Here is a 6,000-nt window from a genome sequence, read left to right as displayed (position 1 = left end):
GTTGCGAGGTCCTCCCGTAGACAGGCCGCAGCGAGCTGATGAAGATAGGTAGAGCTCATCGACCTCGCCTTGTCTCCTGTGTTTAAAAAATGCAGACATATATGTGATCACACAAGTTCAGATTATAGGGTAACAATTATCTTGGCCGCTGACACAAGTCCTGTGCATTCAGAGCTTGTAATATGATTCGAGAAAAAGAGCTTGCAATATGGAGCTTGTAATCCTTTTCTGTGCATTGTGGAGTTCTTTTGGTGAAATCCCTGCAGAGTTCTTATCAGTTAGGAGAGTGAAGATCTGAATACTATGAAAAACAGTATATTTTATACCACTGAATGCTACAAGGACCCTTTTGATTCATAAATTATTTACTGAACATGTGTGTGTAGTAAACTGATATAACCCGGTGGCAGCGAGCAGCAAGAAGAGTGCTCAAGTTTGAACAAAAAGAAGAACAAGTTACTGGGCAATTGCACTTTACGTTTCCTGGAGCTCCTCGATGCAATAGGATGTTAGGAACCTTAGTTTTACTAATTGTATGTATCCAATAATTCAGGCTAGTAGTATTCCAGCATGGATATATTCAAAATGAAACAGAAATTTGTGGCCTAAAACATATGGTTTTATTGCAAGAATAATTGTTCTCAACATTCTGTCAATAGTATCAGGCAAAGAAGGATCCGAGTCAATAGTTCATAATACATTTCAGGCAAACAATCAAATTATTCAGAGAAAAATCACATTTTACATTATTCATGTGAACCACTATTACATCCATACACAGCAATCTTCTCTAGTAGTACAACTACAACCTACAATTCCCGTTAACACAACCGTCTGCACTCTTCACAGCTGCTGGCACAAGAAAAATAAATCTTCACCAATATCATCTAGGCTGGCACAAGAAGCTTCATCAATGTTGCGTCCCTAGTTCATGTCATGTCGGGCAGTTACATCCTTCTCTCTTCCTTGCCCATGGACCGACTTCATGGTGTCGCCACCATCTTCGATGATGCGTTGGGTGCCTCATGCCTACCAACTAGAGGTAACTGCTGCCAAATAAACACAAGAGAGTTCATCTCTTTATTGTGGATGTTCGCACTCAATCACAAACTACATTCCTCAGCTTATCAACTGAGTATAAAAGAAGAAACAGTTGCTTTATACTAAGTTCATAACTGAACTTGTGGATTTATAACCTGGAATAAAAAATCTTTATGTTACAAATATTGTCTTGTTTGGGACCTCGGGTACTCTTTATATACAGTACAAACTATAGCTGGTATTTATTCTTTAGAGCATTACTGAATTAGTGCATCACCAAAAAGTTAAACTATGTGGACCTTTCTTAGCTCTGACAAAATTTAGACACAAAAACTACTGCATACATCAAATTCCAATAATGCAAAATTTAACTCAATAACTAAGACACAATTTTGCAGCCCTAACGTTGAACAATTTACATCAGATTGTGAGCAGCAAGCACCAAGACACAAGCCACGAGGACCTGCTGTCTATGCCAAAAACCTGTGATACTGCATAATTGCATGAAGAAGAGTATTAGCATGAATCTACTTCAGAATTTACTGACTATTCAGTTATTAATCGGAATATGTACCATTTTTACCTAAACTTGAATCCACATCAATGGAATGGACCTAGCCAATTCAGCAAACAAGGTAGCAAACAGAGGCCGAATGGGGAGGGCGACTGGACGGTGAGGTAGCAGCAGCCGCGCCCGACCGCGGGCGAGGCAGCGGAGGCGGAGGGAAGCGGCCGCGGGCGACGCAGGGCCGGGCGGGCGGAGGCGCCGCCGGGTGGAGTGGCCGTGGGCAACGGGGATGGCGGCCCGACGGGAAGCAGCAGTGACGGGCAACGAGGAGGGCGGCTCAGGCGCGCGGGAGCGGGGGCACCGCCGGGAGCGGGCAACGCGGTGGCTCCGGCGATGGGGATCTGCTGCAGCTCCGGTGATGGGGATCTACTGCAGCTCCGGTGATGGGGATCCGCGGCGGCTCCGGCCAAGGATCTCGATCTGCGGCGCTCCGGAAAGAAGAGGAGTGAAGAAAAGGAAGCGAGCTGAGGACTAGGAAAAGGAAGTGAGCCGAGCTGCATCTCCAGCTGGAAACGGAGCCGCGCGCCGTAGGGAGCCTTCGCCGTTCGATTGTACGGGGACGGCATCGGGCCAGGGGGCGCACGGGAAGCTCAGTGCGCCCGGTGCGCACCCAATTTGGCGCCGAGTAGGAGGAGGTAGGGGAAGAAGCCGGTCCACGCCAGCAAGTGGCAGACCACCTGAATGAAGATGGTGAGAAGGGTGACAACAAGAGAGAGGGTGGATGGTGGCAGAAGATAGAGTGTGCCGACCAAATCGGAGACAAAGGTGACCATGAAGAGGAAGAGGCGAAAACAGATGGACCTGAAAGACTTGGCCGAACCCAACAGCCTCACTGATGGCAACGAGGACGTTGTAGACGATGCGAGTGATGCACCAGGCTGGGCTGCAGGTAGGAAGCGGAGGGATGTGCACCCCTAGATAGCCCATCAGCTTGCTGCCGTGCTCCATCGTGCATAGGACCATCTCATGCGGGGCGATTCGCGGTAAGGAATCGAACACAGATGAGGGAGTAGGGGAAGCAGGGGACAGGACTCAAGTTTGGATAGAGTTGGCACGTGGGTGGGGGGCCTCTAGGGAGAGAGACATCATGCAACTCGTCGTCGTCGTATGCTTCGCCGCCGGCGCCACCACCACTGCTCCCGTCGTCGTCGTGCCGTCGCCATTGGAGTCATTGTTGCCAGCGCCGCTGTTGTTGCTGTTGTGGTTGTCGGAGGGAGGTGGTGGTCACTCGAGGGCGAAGAGTCGAAGGGCGGCGAGGACAACCCCTACTTGGTGTCGGACTCTGCCGGCGGCAAGCCACGGGCCGCTGCACGCGGGTTGCCATGGCAAGGAATATAATTGTTGTGATCCGATTTTATAGTAGCTATAGTAGGATAAGATATGACTTGTTTCCATATCTATCTATCTATCTATCTACTTAGGATCCAAGATAACATGAATTCTATATAAAGATCCATAAGGTTTAATAGAGAACAATCCATAATTCTTAATGCTAAAAAATAGTGATTCCGACTTTAACACCGACTTCCGAGAAGTAGTACCAAAATATAGTATGATATTACTTCTTTCGCAGACTCTATACCCATGCTATACTGAGGAGACCTTCACTTAGGCACCAACACGGGAGACTCTAAAAGAGCACAAATTCTTATCCTTTTATTATATTGGAAAATCATTTTTATGGTTTATGATGTTATTTTTCCAGCTCTATGAATTAGTTTTTATTATTTTCTAATTTATTCTGTAAAGTAATCTTCTATTATTATCTTATTATTTGGCCAACAAACAGAGCCTTCACGTTCGCTCTTAAGACCTAGAAATTCCTACATTAATCGGAGAAAATAAGAGAAATAAAAATTACCCACTATTTCCATTACGATAAAAATTAGCCTAAAATATATACCCGTGTGCCTAATTAAAAATCACCCACCAATGCCATTATGAAAAATTAAATATAAAATACCATTTAGCTATGTATCCATTATAAACATAGACTATTAATAAAAACTAAAGCTAACAACAATTAATCAAAATAAAAAGAAAATAATAATAATAATATGCATAATATTATTAAAGCTCAACAAATCAAATTATTATTATAGGTAGATCATATTTAAATTATTTTAACCAACAATAAGACATACTTTACGATAATGAACAGGGTGATGTAGGGTAACAAATAGTAAAATTTTTAAAAAATAGTATATGACGACAAGCTAATTTTTAAATTTTTAATACTAGCCGCGCAAATGCGCAGGCCATACGCCTAGTTCATACCTAATTCAACGTACATGAAGGCGCATATGGATGATGTCACGCTGATATAAAGACACAAATGCACACAGCTCTCTCATCAGCAGGCCATATATATAGTAGATAGTAAAATAATTGGAATTCAAATTACGTGTGGAGAACTGGGATACGCTAGTAGCTAGGGCTCAACGTGACGGACGGATGAAAAATTGACGGCAGGCAGATCGAACTCTTGAAGGAGGATTGCTTGCTTGCTTTCTTTGGAATTAGGAATAGAAATAGGAATAGGAATAGATAGATATATAAAGCATGCATGCTTGCTTGTTTTGGTTAATACGGCAGGCAGAACTCACGAAGGATTGACTAGTATGTGTGACTTGCGTTTTTTGGAGTATATACTTCTTTCTTGGTGACGTGATAAAGGAAAACTTGGATACCATGTATATGTACCTACTCTGAATAGTATGCAACTACAAATATATATAAGCATGTCGTACCTGCGATTTGCAAAGCCAGGAGGAGGAGGAGCCCAGGTGGATTGGCGATCGATCGAGTGAATCATGATGCAGCGTTGGCGGTCGTCGATGACAGTTGGGGAAGCGAACGCGGAGGACGGCGTGTCCCGTTCGTGCCTGTGGGCACAGGCAGTCTTCTTGCAGCTGCTCATCTTCGCCTTGGCCTTGGGTCTCGACATCGTCATCTATATATTAACCCACGGCGCCGCGCCAGCCCGCGATCTCTGCCTCCTGGTGGCGTGGGCGCCCTACGTGGCGCTGGCCTTGGCGATGACGAGCTACATCGACCTGTCCCTTCCGCTCGCGCCCGTCGCCGCGCGCTATGCTGTGCTCTACGGCGCCGCCCTCGCCGGCGGCACTCTTCTGGGGGCGGGTGCCCTTGTTGTCTGCCTCAATCGCCACGCTCCAGCGACTATAGCCTTGGTCGGCGTCCTCGCCGTCGCCCTCGCCGGGCTACTCGCCTTGTGGATCTGGCTCGATCGCACGTACCGTGATGCTTATTACCTGCCCAGCTAATAAGCCTTCTTATTTGTTGTAATATTTGGGTTCTCTATTGCTGGTCCATCTGCTCTAGTTTAATTTCTACCCTGCAACTGGAATACTTGTGTATCATAAATTATTTATGGAATATTTTGGTTCTCTATTGCTAGTATCCATATGTTCTAGTTTTTTCTAGCTAGACATGCATTTCAAAGTCAACATCAGGAAGGAAGCCCTCTTGCTTTATTACTTTCTCTTGAAAAAAAAAACTCTCATGGAGCCACCGATCTACCATCTAGCCAGTGTCGTTGCCCGTGCCATCTCGTCTCACCGCCCTAGCTCGGTCCACCACAATTATTGGACGTCTCTCTAATGGAGCCCTCCGGAAACACCGAGAAATCCTAACCCACCCACAACCATGCATGCCTCATTGCCTCAAGGCAAGATCGTCGCCTGCCGTGTTGGCCCGGCCCCGTAGAGCAAGGTTGCCGTCTTTCTTCTTGGATGCCGGTCTTCTTCGAGAAGCTCTATCGCGTTTTGCGTCCAGGACGACCAAGAGCATGTAGGGAACGGATAATGTGAACTGAAGTGGGGTCCATCTTGAAGCTTTCACATCCGTTGATGCCATCGTCCAACTGTTTGGAGCGAGAAATGAATCAGTGACTTTATTAATTTAATTTATGGTCCGCCTTTTTGTTCTACACGTGCGACAAACACACCTGATTTAAAAATTTAGCGTAAAGAGATCTTCTTTGGATTCAACTTGGAGAATCTTGGTCATGTATAGTGTTCGTTTAGCAAGTAATATCAATCTTTCTAAAATCATATGGTGAAGATGGTGATTTGAACTGGAAGTGGATTTCATTCAAAAACAAAGGTTCAAGTCACTAGCTCAAGAAAGATGTGCCCAAAGTAAAGAAGCAAACTTGGATGCACTCCTCAGATTGAGATTGATCAAAGCATGGCATGAGATACCAATGAGAAGTTCAAGAAGTTAAAATGTAATTTATCTTTGATCTTGAGTATGCACGCCGTACTATCTAGAAGAATGCTCATATGTGGAATCCAACGTTATTAAGTTATCTAACTAATGCAATTAGTCACAATTAATAGCCAGTAGCGATGATTATGCCTGCTCAGGCG

General features: G+C 45.1%; 1 long non-coding RNA gene across 1 annotated transcript; it reads right to left on the bottom strand.

Annotated features, from left to right (window-relative positions):
• Positions 1 to 676: 676 nt before the first annotated feature.
• LOC120700059 lies at positions 677 to 2,203 on the bottom strand. Its single transcript, XR_005685770.1, has 2 exons — positions 1,625 to 2,203; positions 677 to 1,049 (listed from the first exon to the last, which is right to left on the bottom strand). It is a non-coding gene; the product is annotated as an uncharacterized LOC120700059 (long non-coding RNA).
• Positions 2,204 to 6,000: the final 3,797 nt, after the last annotated feature.

This window comes from Panicum virgatum, chromosome 3K, assembly GCF_016808335.1.
Source record: "Panicum virgatum strain AP13 chromosome 3K, P.virgatum_v5, whole genome shotgun sequence".
In the NCBI taxonomy this organism is placed as follows: domain Eukaryota; kingdom Viridiplantae; phylum Streptophyta; class Magnoliopsida; order Poales; family Poaceae; genus Panicum; species Panicum virgatum.
This window is presented reverse-complemented; position numbering and strand designations above follow the sequence as displayed.